The following is a 15,289-nucleotide window of genomic DNA, read 5'->3' as shown; positions in this document are numbered from 1 at the left end:
ATTCACAATCCATGAATTTAAGGAGTGCCTAGTACACAGCAGATAACCATGCTGGAGATACAAGTATTAGAGTCCATACCCTTGCTCTCCAGGTCACAGAAATTCCTGGATTAAAGACACATCAAAACAAGCTAATAATTTACATAACTATTTTAACTTGCCCACTATTTTATCTTCTGTCTGCCTTCTGCTACCAGATCTGCTGACTGCTATCTCAGTCTTATCTCATTGCTGACACAGTAATGTTTTTCATCTCCTTCACATCATTCAAAAACAGACTACAAGGGAGTATATTAGGAAAAACTATAGAGAGCAGCAGCAAGAAAAAGGTAGGAGCCGAATCATGCAGTGCCTTTATAGGCCATTAAAATTTGGAGGTTTTATTCCCAGGGTAATGAGAAGAAACTGAAAGATTTAAGCTCAGAGGCAGGAAAGGTGACATGATCAAGAAATCATGTATGTGTGAAGAATGGCTACAGTATGGAGAAAATGGCAAAAGATGAGAAGACCAGTTAGAAAAATGCTTTAGTCTAGCTAAGAAGGCAGGAGGAAAAGGGGACAACAGAGGATGAAATGATTGGATGGCATCACTAACTCAACGGACATGAGTCTGAGTAAGCTCCGGGAGTTGGTGATGGACAGGGAGTCCTGGCATGCTGCAGTCTATGGGGTTGCAAAGTTGGACACGACTGAGAGACTGAACTGAACTGAACTAGCTAAGAAATAGTTAATACTTTGTAAGTGTAGAGACAGCAACGGACACTGAGTAGAAGGAAAAACTGAAGGGATAATTAGGAAGTAAAATTTAATAGAACTTGGAGATGGATTAGATATTGGGGTAAAGAAGGAGGTTGTAAAGGTTGCTTTTTTATTTGTTCAGATGGTTGGTCCCATCTAGAAACTAAGGAAAAAACTAGAAAAGGTCCAAGAAAACAAAACAAAGTTTAGTTTTGAACATACTGAGTCTAGGGTACCTTTACAACCTCAAAACAGTGATATCACAGAGGGAGCTGGGATAGATGGACCTGGAGCTCAGAGTTCTGGGCTGCAGATAAACATCTGAAAGGCATCCTTGGTGCTGGCATTAATTAACCAGCGTAGATGAGACAATCCTACCATATAATTTAAGAATACACAAAGAAAAATATTGTTGGTTATATTTTATATGAAAATTACATAGTCATTATTAATTTTTCCCTAAAAGGCCAACGTTCCTTCCAGCCCAAATACTAAACATTATATACAAAAATTGATTTTAAGATATCTTAATTTTTTGACCTACCCTATAATGAAACATTTAAATAAAAATTTAAAGAGGAACATATGTACATAGTTTTTAAAAGCCAAACAGTATTACAAAGTTTATTGGGGAAACCAAGTTTCCCTGCCTCATGCCTCTCCACTTTGATCCTATTTCATATTCCAGTGTCAACACTAAGCTGTTTCTTCACATTCCTATACAAGATGCTTTATAGGACTATTTCTTGATTTTTTTCAATTTTACACATTTTCTATGGATTTCCTACTATGGAAAATGAAGAGTTAGCTTTGTAACTTAGTTTGCATGCCATAATATAACCATCCTTCTCTACTCCTATGTCCATCTGCCTAATTACTTATTTCATAGTTTTTGCTTAAATCCATATTCAATATTTATATTACTTTTCCCTGTAAATACTATCAGCCTACCCAGTTAATAGATTATGAGAGGTGGACTATATCACCAAGGTTCTTTCCAAACTGGTCTTTTGGGAAGAAAAGTGTGTATGTTGCTAACGAAAGAGCTATAGAATATTAATCACGTATGACTAAAAGCTGGCTTTCCATCAAGTCCAATAACACAGCAAAGCTCTTGCAATTCTAACCCTAGGGGAAATGGGGAGATGTGAGTGGAGGGGATGGAGTAAACATTACTATTCTACCACTGAAGTTACAGATTTAGATGAGATGTGTTACTTTTTAGCAAACTTTGATAAAAGATTAAAAAACAAACAAAACTCCCAAATGATGACTATACAGATATGTAAAAGATTCTAGTCACCTGCTCCTGACGAGGAGGTACCATACAGAGTAAATGACGCAGCAAAGCTAAATTCCCAGAGATCCAACTTTTAAAAAAGGAGTAACTGGTAATATACCTTATATAAACTACTTAGATTTACAGAATTCAAACCTGGCAAAAAAAGTGTTGCCCTTTAGTATCAAAGTCTTATTAATGAATAAAATAATGTTACTCTCAGTTCAGTTCAGTCGCTCAGTCGTGTCTGACTCTTTGAGATCCCATGAACCGCAGCAGGCCAGGCCTCCCTGTCCATCACTAACTCCTGGAGTTCACCCAAACCCATGTCCATCGAGTCGGTGATGCCATCCAACCATCTCATCCTCTGTCATCCCCTTTTCCTCCTGCCCTCAATCTTTCCCAGCATCAGGGTCTTTTCAAATGAGTCAGCTCTTCGTATCAGGTGGCCAAAGTATTGGAGTTTCAGCTTCAGCATCAGCCCTTCCAATGAACACCCAGGACTGATTTCCTTTAGGATGGACTGGCTGGATCTCCTTGCAGTCCAAGGGACTCTCAAGAGTCTTCTCCAATACCACAGTTCAAAAGCATCAATTCTTTGGTACTCAGCTTTCTTTATAGTCCAACTCTCACATCCATACATGACTACTGGAAAAACCATAGCCTTGACTAGATGGACAACATTACTCTGCTTTTGAATATGCTGACTAAGTTGGTCATAACTTTCCTTCCAAGGAGTAAGCGTCTTTTAATTTCATGGCTGCAATCACCATCTGCAGTGATTTTGGAGCCCAGAAAAATAAAGTCAGCCACTGTTTCCCCATCTATTTCCCATGAAGTGATGGGACCAGATGCCATGATCTTCGTTTTCTGAATGTTGAGCTTTAAGCCAACTTTTTCACTCTCCTCTTTCATTTTCATCAAGAGGCTCTTTAGTTCTTCTTCACTTTCTGCCATAAGGGTGGTGTCATCTGCATATCTGAGGTTATTAATATTTCTCCCGGCAATCTTGATTCCAGCTTGTGCTTCCTCCAGCCCAGCGTTTCTCATGATATACTCTGCATATAAGTAAGCAGGGTGACAATACACAGCCTGACATACTCCTTTTCCTATTTGGAACCAGTCTGTTGTTCCATGTCCAGTTTTAACTGTTGCTTCCTGACCTGCATATAGGTTTCTCAAGAGGCAGGTCAGGTGGTCTGGTATTCTCATCTCCTTCAGAATTTTCCACAGTTTACTGTCCACACAGTCAAAGGCTTTATAGTCAATAAAGCAGTCAACAGATGTTTTTCTGGAACTCTCTTGCTTTTTCGATGATCCAGCAGATGTTGGCAATTTGATCTCTGGTTCCTCTGCCTTTTCTAAAACCAGCTTGAACATCTGGAAGTTCACAGTTCACGTGCTGCTGCAGCCTGGCTTGGAGAATTTTAAGCATTACTTTACTAGTGTGTGAGATGAGTGCAATTGTGCGGTAGTCTGAGCATTCTTTGGCATTGCCTTTCTTTGGGATTGGAATGAAAACTGATCTTTTCCAGTCCTGTGGCCACTGCTGAGTTTTCCAAATTTGTTGGCATATTGAGTGCAGCACTTTCACAGCATCATCTTTCAGGATTTGAAACAGCTCAACTGGAATTCCATCCCCTCCACTAGGTTTGTTCGTAGTGATGCTTTCTAAGGCCCACTTGACTTCACATTCCAGGATGTTTGGCTCTAGGTTGAAGATCACACCATAGTGATTATCTGGGTCATGAAGATCTTTTTTGCATAGTTCTTCCATGTATTTTTGCCACCTCTTCTTAATATTTTCTGCTTCTGTTAGGTCCATACCATTTCTGTCCTTTATCGAGCCCATCTTTGCATGAAATGTTCCCTTGGTATCTCTAATTTTCTTGAAGAGATCTCTAGTCTTTCCCACTCTATTGTTTTCCTCTATTTCTTTGCATTGATCGCTGAGGAAGGCTTTCTTATCTCTCCTTGCTATTTTTTGGAACCCTGCATTCAAATGGGTATATCTTTCCTTTTCTCCTTTGCTTTTCGCTTCCCTTCTTTTCACAGCTATTTGTAAGCCCTTCCCTGCCAGCCATTTTGCTTTTTTGCATTTTTTTTTTCTTGGGGATGGTCTTGATCCCTGTCTCCTGTACAATGTCACGAACCTCCATCTATAGGTGGAGTTCATCAGGCACTCTATCAGATCTAGTCCCTTAAATCTATTTCTCACTTCCACTGTATAGGATTAAGGGATTTGATTTAGGTTGTACCTGAATGGTCTAGTGGTTTTCTCCACTGTCCTCAATTTCAGTCTGTATTTGGCAATAAGGAGTTCATAATCCGAGGCACAGTCAGCTCCCGGTCTTGTTTTTGCTGACTGTTCAGAGCTTCTCCATCTTTGGCCGCAAAGAATATAATCAATCTGATTTTGGTGTCAACCATCTGGTGATGTCCATGTGTAGGGTCTTCTCTTGTGTTGTTGGAAGAGGGTTACTCTCAGGTAAGCTTAAAACTTTCCTAAGCAGTAGAATTTCAAGAAACAACATTCTGTTTTAACTATTTGTTTCTAAAATTTTCTGGTGACAGAACATGCTAATTGCTAAAAACATAAATAACACTGCTAAATATTTCACCCACAATTCTATATCAGCAGGGGCTGTCTCATTTAGTAAGATGAGACAATTAAATGGTTGGTTAAGTATAAACTCTGGTTCCATAACTTCATGGGAAATATATGGGGAAACATGAAAACAGTGACAGACTTTTTTTTTGGCTCCAAAATAACTGTAGATAGTGACTGCAGCCATGAAATTAAACGACGCTTGCTCCTTGGAAGAAAATTTATGACATATTAATTATTTAATAGGACATATTAAAAAGCAAAGACATTACTTTGCTAACAAAGCCTTTGAGGCCTTCCTTTCCCACGTATATGGGACAAATCATTTGTCTTAATTGGATAACTCAGACAAAGCTACCTGAAAACCAAATATTAGGTTGAAAATAAGTGCCAGGTAAGTGGTATAAACTGTGTTATAGGTATTCAGAGTGCTCTCAGGCCTGAGGGAAGAGGTGGAAGGGCCTTGAATCATCACAAGGTTGAAGTATGAAGCGAGGCAATCCAATAAATACTAGGCAGGTTCTGGAGACAATGAGTCAGTCACCTGTTTGGCTAGGAGGAGGAGGGACAGGAGGAAAGAGGATTAAGGAGAAAGTGTTTCGGGTGGGGAGTATCTACAAGAGAAGATGAGAAAGGTTGATGAAGGCTGCAAGTGTACAGTGGCTTTTATTATAGAAGGTCTTGAGATACACGAATGGTTTAGCCTATCATTATGTAAACTGATATACGTATTTCATCTTTGCCCTGTTTGTACATGGTTGAGTTTTACCGGAACAAATTTACTACTGTAACAAAGAAAAATATAGCTTATGTTGAATATCATGGAAGAACAGGACAAAATATATAAAACCAAAATTCACTTCTCAACTGCACTGGGACTCTCCTTTAGCTTATAGACACTAAAGTAAGAGGTTGTTCCCTTTTAACATGTATTACTATCCTAAAATTTAACTCTGATTTCCATAGTGACCTCCAGACCTGGACAGACCCCTAGAAAATTATCTTGTAAACGTATGTAATTTAGGGAGTTAGAGAAAAGTCTTGATGCCCAGCAGACTCTTTTTTTTAAACCTGAGGTCCATTCATCTATCCAATTTTACCTCTTAAAACCAACCTGTGACAACAAACAGAAATTTTTACACAAGTAATATTAGTTTCAAAGTGGAGACTATCTTGTTCACTGCTGTATCTTACATATTTAGAAAGTGGAAGGCAAGTAGTGGATGCTTAGTAAGTATCTGTTGTAATAAATCTCTAAATAAAGATCAGAATACATCTAGATTAAAGACTACCATAAAAAGTGGTAGCTATCCCTCCAAACTACAGTGTTTGTCTTACCCTTGGCTATATGTGAGTGCTACTATAATAGTTGTTTTGAAACTGCATCAATGCAATTGATATATTAGGCAACAATTTGAGCACTAAATGAATTCTGCTGTGAATTCATCTGTCAGAAACACTAGGTAAATGCAAAAAACCACACTCAGCTGAAACAAGCTGCCTATGAACACTCAAAATGTAAATACGAACACACCTCAAACATCTGCCAGCAACCTCAGCTTACTGAAGCTTCGAGGAATCAGTCACACCCATCCACAACTTGTGTTCAACTTTCTTTCCAATTTCAAAAAATCATTCTTCACAATAACAAGCTTCCACAACTATGTGAAAGTTCTTTCTATAAGGCAAACTTTAGGACTGTTTAAAAGCAAAGTACAGTATTTATTTGTATAAATATTATATAAGTACTTATACATATTTCTTAGCCATTTGACATGTGTAAAATTACGGTTTCTACTTTTTAAAATGTTCACTGATGACATTCTGAGTGTTGTACCTCAATTCCATTTTTCTTGTTAAGTCCTGTGGGGTTTTATTTTTTAGTTTTGACTATAGTGGTGCTTTTTAGGGACACATAACCTCAACAACCGGAGAAGGCAATGGCAGCCCATTCCAGTACCCTTGCCTGGAAAATCCCATGGTCAGAGGAGCCTGGTGGGCTGCAGTCCATGGGGTTGCTAGGAGTTGGACATGACTGAGCGACTTCACTTTCACCTTTCACTTTCATGCACTGGAGAAGGAAATGGCAACCCATTCCAGTATTCTTGCCTGGAGGATCCCAGGGATGGGGGAGCCTGGTGGGCTGCCATCTATGGGGTCACACAGAGTTGGACACAACTGAAGCAACTTAGCAGCAACCTCAACAACCATTACTAAATTTCCCAGGGCGTCTAATGGGAAGGGAGAGTGTTTCAACTTATGTACTTGGTTGTCAATATGATGTCAATAGTTTTTTATTACTAATTTTAACTTGTGTCTCTTCTGTGGACTGGCTGATGACTGTGCAGTGAGTTAGCTGCTAATTTTTTTTGAAGTTAAAGCAAATTTTGAAACTTTTTGGCCTTAATAAGGATTTCAGAAGTAATCTGAAAAAAAAAAAAAGTATTATCTTTCTAATTATATACACTATTTTAAGTACCTCTTTCATTACTGATGACGTAACTATCTCATCAAATGTCAAGCAGGTATATAATAGTTGATGCTTCACATTTGATTAATTTTAAAATAATCTACAAATGTAATTGAATGAAAATTTCAAAATTACTTTTAACAGCAAATTATTAGAATTGTGTTTCTTGGAACATGATGTTACATCTTTATTAAAGCAAAGCAAACTTGCTGCTCTCCAAAGTCTATAATATCAAATTATTTTCCTAAGAGTTAAAATGTAAGAATTATAGCTATGGCATTTAAAAATCTAAAATTCAAATACTATCATCATTTACGATAAAAAAGAGAATAAGTATAATCCATCTTTAGCATAAACTTTAGCATAGAACTGCTGTAGTCTTGAATCACTTTACATAGATATTTGCAAAAATAAAATAATAGAAACACACCAAATTAAGTCACCTAAATGCTACTTACTTGAATTACTTATCATGTTCAGATTTAGTGTTACTTAAAAGCTTAAAGGGAACAAAGGATTGTTACCAGAAAATGTATTTCTCAACTTTACAAGCCTATAGTAATTTATTTTCTATAGAAAAACAATAAACATTAATAGTGTAATTTTAATACATGTCAAATGGCTAAGAAGTAACATAATGGCCCACTCTATCTCCTCTTAAAAAAAAATTCCCAATTTACTCATTAATACACTGCCTCAAGTCCATGAATACTGACCATTTCTTATGGTTAAAAGGTTTAGCAGTTGTAAGTTCCTCTAAAAGGAATGTGCAAGTCAGCCACACTTGGCAATTTATGTACTGTGGTTTTGTGGTGAGTGCTACCATTTTCTAAGGATCAAGAAAAGTGCAATAAATCTAAGGCAGAATGGTTATAATTCATCAAAACATATTATATAACTAACTACCTTGTGTGTATTTTCCAATTCATACTTCATTATTATTTTCCAATACATTAGGGTTTTAAGATGGAAACAAAGTTACCTCTGAGTGTGCCCCTTTTAATATAATTTTTTGATAATCCATCTCCTGTATAAATATCTTTAAAAGAAAGCACAATATAAATAAATGATATGATAATGAGCTCCCATTTATAGGTAAAGGGAAAAAAAGAGCAGAAAAGAAAATGAAAGCACTTGGGAGAACCAGTTTTCATCTTACATCCACCATAAACATTTGGAATGAACTAAGTAAGACTCAATGACATGTGAAAATTACAATAACTTGGATAAAATATTAATCTAAATTGACATTTTAAGATGAAGATTTAGAGAAAGTTAGAAGAAATTTCACCAACTGATTCCCATGCAGTTTCAGCCCCTTATTTGACCTGTTTCTTCTGTTCATCTCATTGAACTTAACATAATCGTGTTAAGTATGTGCCAGTCTTTCAAATCTAAAACTATGGAACTGTTAAAAAGTCGGTTGTTAATCTTGTTATAGTTATGGGGGATGGATTTTATATTAGATGATCAAGAATAATTTCAAAATTGTACAGAAACTTCTATCTCAACGTATTTATTATATATAAAGATATTTCACAATTCTCCAATTATGGATGCCCTTGGAGAATATTTAATATCATATAATTGAATAAAGAACCAGAAATCTCATTATGTAATACTTATCCATAAATCTAGAATGACTTTCATAACAATATAAACTATGAACAAATATGAAAGTGATCATCTACCAACATTTCGATTAATGGCACGTTTTCTAATGCCTTCCTGTTATGTATTTTCATATACAGTATACACATTGCTTATGCAAACAGTCACTGTGTGTCTACTGCTCACTCTCCACTATCGTGGGTGCTGAAAATATTAAAATTAATAAAAGCACACTTTTCAACATTCAAGAAATTTACATTTTAGTAGAGGAAGACACATACATCAACAAGTAAACATAATGACTGAACTGTAACTGAGCTGTGTTGCAGTGCACAGTGGAAACATGGGGGGGCGGCAATCAATTCTGAGGGAAGCGGAGAGTTTAGGGTAGGATTAAGTAAAGAGGGCAACACCTAAGCTGGGTCTTGGAAGACAAAAATACGTTTACCAGGTGGACAGGCAAGAGGGGAAGAAAATTTCAAACGTAAGTAGCTGCCCGGGAAAAGACTTGAATCAGACAGCATGGCAAGTTTGGGTAACCACCAGTAGCTGGCTCACGTTGAAGGGCAGGGAGTGAGAGGAACAGGGAGAAAGTGTGATGCAGGATGAAGCTGGAGAAGTAGGGTAGGCATGGGCAATCACAGATGATTTTAATTGCTTTCCCCTGCCCCATATGTGCTGAATCCCACAAGTCAGCAAGAACAACACGCCTCTCACTTTCCAGATCCACCTAATTTATCTCTGAAGTTCCAAGCCCTGCCTGGTTCTGTGACATTCCACACAGTCCCAGAGGCAGGCATGCAGTCGTTCAGTAACATTCACTGTGCGGCACTGAGAGGTGTATAAGCAGCAGTGGCGATCAGGAGGCAGTAGTGCCTAACATGCAGGAACTGAGGAGAGGCAGGAGAAATTTCACAAAGACTGCAGTACTTGGACTTGGCCATTACAGATAAATCATAGAGTCTTGCAGGATATCACTGACAACTGTTTGTGTTAGGGAAAAGACCATGAAAGAATAGGATAAATTTGAAGAATTATAGCTGTACTGCAGAAGGGAAGTGAGATAAGGCTAAAAAGGTAGAAAGTTTTCAATGAAAAATGCACAGATTCCAGATTATGTATAAGATCTAAGAAAATTCTACTGGCCTGGAATTTTCATAAATACAATCTGCTTTTTGGCTCACCTTAATGTCTGTGAATCATTCCACAAACACTGCCCATTGTAAGCCAGGTAATGTGGTCTAAATATGCAAAGATGAACAAAATATAGTTCCTGCTTTTGAGAAAAATCATAAACTAGTAGAATTCAGATTTATATGAGACTTCTTATAGCATTTATCTCACTTTATCATCCCCACACGTGAAGCAGAGAAGAGAAATGTTACTCCAGTTTATTTTTCTTTTTAACTGAAGAGAATAATGGAAAGATGTATTAAGAAGTGTATTTACGCTTCCAGCTAAGTCAGTAGCAGAGCTGCTTTCTAGGCCAGTTCCCTACTGTGGTGTCAACTATCCGGTGCTAGCACCATCAGCTGGGAATGAAAATTTGTTGCTGATCATGAAGTACCAGAGCTCCATCTATAACAATATAAAGTGTCCAACCTACGGACAAGCATATGTGTTTAAAGAGGAGCATATAAGAATGTCAGTTTAGTTCAGTCACTCCATCGTGTCCGACTCTTGGCGACTCCATGGATGTAAGAATGTCACTTCAGTGTATATCACTAAAAGAACAATCTGAATAACCGTTTAGGAATGAATGTGTAAATCAAGGTACAGCAATTTTTTTTCTTTACGTCAAGTAAGAGAGCCAAATAATTATATGCAAAGGCCTATTAAGACATTACTGGATGAAAAAAGATGCAAAACTCATGTATAATGATGCCCTTTGTGTTAAAAAAAAAAGACACCAAAAAAAGTTTGAAACAGATATTTTTATAGGAATGCACAGGTAATGCTCTGAAAGGATACACACTAATTATTCTGGAGACCTGGCTGAGTAAAGGAACACATAGGGAGAAGGTGGTCCAAGGAGATACAGTCATCTCTGTTATGTTCCAATTTTTTATAAGAATATATATTCATGTATTCTTGTGTAAGTAAGCATAAACAATGGAGACTAGAGCAGAATATTTTCCCTATGAAAGTATTTCCTATGTATTTCCCCATAACACTACTTGTATTCTGATATGGGGGGTCAGAGAGTAGGAGCAGCATAGAAAGAATTATTTGAAAGTACCAGAACTGAGCCAATTCAATGTACTTTCAAATAACCCTATGCCTATGCTATCAATGCTGAAATTGTTACTGATATACTTAATCACTGCAACAATGGTCAACCATCAGGAGTCTTGACAGACAGGATTTAAATGTTCACACATAAAGGCGGACAAGGGCACTTTCCTCTGAGCTTACAGCGTGATCACTGACTCACCATGGATCAGGTTCTGTGCTGAACAATGTTAACCTGTATTATTTCAGTTCTTACAACATTCCTGTAAGGAGTAAGTGAGATATTACAGGTAACATTCTTCACGCATGATGCCTAATCAAGTAAGAGTAAGTGCTGGCCTTCATAGGTATTGCTACTACCTAGTCTCTGACTTCTTCAAGTTTCAACTCTCACTCCATTGCAGTCAGCTTTTCAAAAGACTCACTGACTTAAGTGCGAGAATGCTAAGAAATAAATCTGCAATGGATTATCGTGACCTACTAACTAAATCCAAACTCCTTTACCATACATTTGAAAGCATGTGTGGCATAGCTCCACCATCCACCATACCCTTCTATACCCTACTATTCTGCAGGCATACTGGAGTGTTTACAATTTTTAGAACATATTATATACTTTGATTTCTACAACTTAGGAATATTATTGTCTTTCTTGCTAAAGATTTCTATCTACTCTTCAAAGCTCAGTAGAAATATTACTTTCTCTACAGTTTTTTCCACCTCTATTATGATACTTTTTTATGGTATTACTTGTCCATAAGCCCACTGAAAACAAGGTTAATTTATTTCTACATCCTTAGCACACCAAATAAACTATTTTATATACAATTTACATTCAATGATGTAGAAAACTTTCACCATTACTCACAGCCCCAGTGATAACTAGTCAGACTTCAAATTCAGAAGCAATTCTCTCTTATCTCCCCTTCAATTCATCTACCAGTGGTAACGACCCTAGTAACTCTGGTAGTAGCTCTCTTTCCTGCCCTAATTCAACACTCAGTGAGATATAATTATTTCAATGCTAAACAAATGAAGTGGCACAGAATCAGTGACCTGATGTTGACAAGACTGGCTGACTTTAAATTCATTATGCATTAACACTGGAGGAAGGCATACAAAGCATAAGCTAGGATATCAGAATCACCTTTTAAAATCACAACTGGGATATAAAATTCCTTTGTTCAACTTTGGGTAATCTCTAACTTATCTGAACTGAACTTAAAATCAAAAGATATGTATGGTCATCTACCCTTAAGCATATAAAGTCACCTTTTATGGATTAACTGTTCCTAAATCTATACGAATTAGTAAAAGTGGTAAACGTCCTTAAAAGCTAACCTAGCCCTCTAAACATTCACAAGTAGTTTTTTCTCAGTTAAAATCTAAGGTAGTAAGAAACCTTAATTTTCAGTTTTGCGGTTACCTTCTACAACAACTCCAACCACTGATGACTTTCTCGTCTGGTTTCTTTTGGGCAATCAAGTAAAAATATAGCAAATACTAGTTATATACTTACATTTAAAACAGAATCAAATTCTTCAGGTAAAACTATTACATAATATATTACTTGATTCTATCCAGGAATTTTCTTTCAATTTCCCCACTCCCACCCCCACCCCCATTTTTGAAGACCATATTAACTCTTTATGTGAAGGCACTCACAGTGTAGGTTAGTTGAGGACCTCAAGACAGAGAACTGTTTCATTTATTTAATTCTCTAAATTACTTGTACCATATGTGAACCTCTTAAAGGAAGACAGTTTGGTTGTTTCTGTACTTCTCAATGAAGACCAGAGTACTTTTTGTACATTTTTACAGGGCTTAACTCAATAGCATTTCCAATTAATTTTTCTTTAATTCTTTTTCCATTAGTTTGCTGTTACAAACAAGTTAAATTAGAAATAGTCAGGCAAAAGGTACGTTAAAGTCAATACTAGTTGCATGTCACCCAGTGGTTAGGGATGTTACTAAACTCTGAGCAAGATGACCAAAGTTTTAAAAGTAAAGTTTTGGTTATTATAGATTTCATAGTAAGGCAGTTACACGGCTAAGCTTGACTGGTGCCATGGACTTTAGCATACCTGGAAATAGAAAAATTCAAATGGTAGCTGTTCTTGATTGGCCCATTGCCATTTTTGCAGCTTACAAATTTTTAATTAAGTAACTGCAGTGAGCTCATCTCTACTGGATACTTCTTTTCCAGGGCAGGTCCAGGAACTGGGTCTGGAGCCTTGAAAGCAGAAGAGAAACTAGAGTAAACTAGAGGTAGGCAGAACAAGAAACGTGACCAGATAACATTGTGAGCTAATAGCAGTGAGGTAGTCCCCAGTGTCTCGCATAGGAAATATTTTTAAATGGAAGGCTCTCTTAAATACAAGTTACCAAAAGATGCTATTTGCATTACTTAATTCATTGTCTTAATCTACCCAACTCCACTCTAAACTTCCAATTCTAGAAACTAAACCAGTAGCCTTTATGAAATCTCTACTGGCTTTCAGCAACAGACTGTCCAATATGGAACCAGAGTATATAGAATGAGAAAACCAACAGTAAGTTCATTTTCATTAGTAAGACTGGAATTGTAAAGCTCTCATGTTTAAGTCACTTTACTCTTCTCTTTTGCTATCTTATTTCCAATTACCTTCTGTTTCCCTAAATTTCTACAATCAGTTCTCAGACTTTTCTTAAGAAATGCTTTAGATACATCTAAGCAGTGAAATAAAGTTCCAATTTTTAAAAACACTTGGTAATTCTTAAAGAAGGATGCAAAGAACAGCTCATAAATGTGGTTCTTAACCACACTAGAAATTCTTTTTTCCATTACCAAAACAGAGTCAATGATTTTTTTTTTTGGTTAGGTCCACATTATTAAAACACACACAAGAAAACTTGCAAATACAAAGGTTACAGAAATGGTAGGCTATTAAAAATGTTAGAATGTTGTACTAATTAGATTACTAGGGCCTAGAAATGATGTTCTTATGCTTGGTAAGCTGATAATTTTAGGAGTGTCTACGAAAGAAGAGACGCAATCCCACAGTAGTCAAAATAAACTGAATCTGCTGCTGCTGTCCAATGATGGCAGATGGTGAGGACTGTAACAGGACAAAAGAGTAGTGCTAAGACAAGAATGTAAAGAACTTAACTCCCTGCATTTCTAGTAACCAGGACACAACAAAGCAAAAGAGAATGAAAGTAGTTTTTAAGGACAACGTCAATTTTCCACCTATTGTAATGGCATGCTGTAGATGAAAATATTCTGGTAGAGAAAGATCTAGGTTCCAAATCTGGTTCCTGTACAAACTAAAACTCTGCAGAAGTTTCTGTTGTATTAAATGGGATAGCATCCCCTACCTCACTGGATTGTCATGAGAATTAGCAGCTAACAACCTGGCAGACAGTAGGTATTCAATTCAGTTTTCTATATGCTCAGTTATGTCCAACTCTTTGTGACCCCACGGGCTAGGGCCTGCTAGGGTCCTCGGTCCATGGGATTCTCCAGGCAAGAATACTGGAGTGAGCTGTCATTTCCTACTTCAGGGGATTGCCCTGACCCAGGGATCAAACCCACACTCTATCATCTCCTGCAATGGCAGGTGGGTTCTTTACCACTGTGCCACCTGGGAAGCTTTGCTCTAAACATCTGAGTATACTTAAGCTTTCATTTTCATAAAATGCTGAAACAACAGCTGTGTGGCAAGCTTTAGCTTTAAATAATTCAACTGCATCACATCCTAAGAGAGATAACCTGATTTATCAACACTGATCCCAGAACAAGGCAAATGTGAGAGAGCTCAATTCTGAGAACTGATGATAAATAAAAACATAACAATTTACATTTAGGATAAAGAGAATTAATGGTAAACAAGTAAGTAGACATGTAATTCTTCCTCTTTCAAGTAAAGCAGAAAATACTTTTGTCAACACACCTCTAGTCAAAATAGTATAGAACTGGGATACAGTGTCTTTTAAAAAACAAAAGGAATCAATATATGATCTAACTTGGTCTTTAAGACAGGAAATGCTCTAAGGGCGTAGAAAAGCCTTACATTTGAGCAATAATTTTCCTCTTACTGATAGAACAGTGGGTTCCACATAAAATTATTATTTACCAAATATGGTTCAGAGCTCAGATTACACCTTCCCTGGCATTACCAAGTAATAGAGCAAGTATCACAAGCCACAAGGAATTCAAAAAAAAAAAACACAAAAAACTTCTTTTCTTAAAGTTTACTTGAAATGTGTTCACTACTACAACTTTATTTCAGAGGTTTTAAAAGTTAACATGGAAAGAATCTTACTCAAAATAGACTTAGAGATGAATTTACTTAGAGATGATAAGATAAGT

At 36.8% G+C, this 15,289-nt stretch overlaps 1 protein-coding gene across 2 annotated transcripts in view; it reads right to left on the bottom strand.

Moving 5' to 3' along the window:
* TAB2 (TGF-beta activated kinase 1 (MAP3K7) binding protein 2) overlaps positions 1-15,289 on the bottom strand; it is an 85,831-nt gene that overhangs the window by 47,770 nt on the left and 22,772 nt on the right. Inside the window, exon 1 of one of the 2 annotated variants that reach the window (XM_052645599.1) lies at positions 13,023-13,143. The exons of the other annotated variant lie outside the window; for it this stretch is intronic. The gene's annotated coding sequence lies outside the window, so the exon portion shown is untranslated. Of the gene's footprint in view, positions 1-13,022; positions 13,144-15,289 lie in introns of those variants that run through there. 2 annotated transcript variants of the gene reach the window in all.

This window comes from Budorcas taxicolor, chromosome 9, assembly GCF_023091745.1.
Source record: "Budorcas taxicolor isolate Tak-1 chromosome 9, Takin1.1, whole genome shotgun sequence".
In the NCBI taxonomy this organism is placed as follows: Eukaryota; Metazoa; Chordata; class Mammalia; order Artiodactyla; family Bovidae; genus Budorcas; species Budorcas taxicolor.
This window is presented reverse-complemented; position numbering and strand designations above follow the sequence as displayed.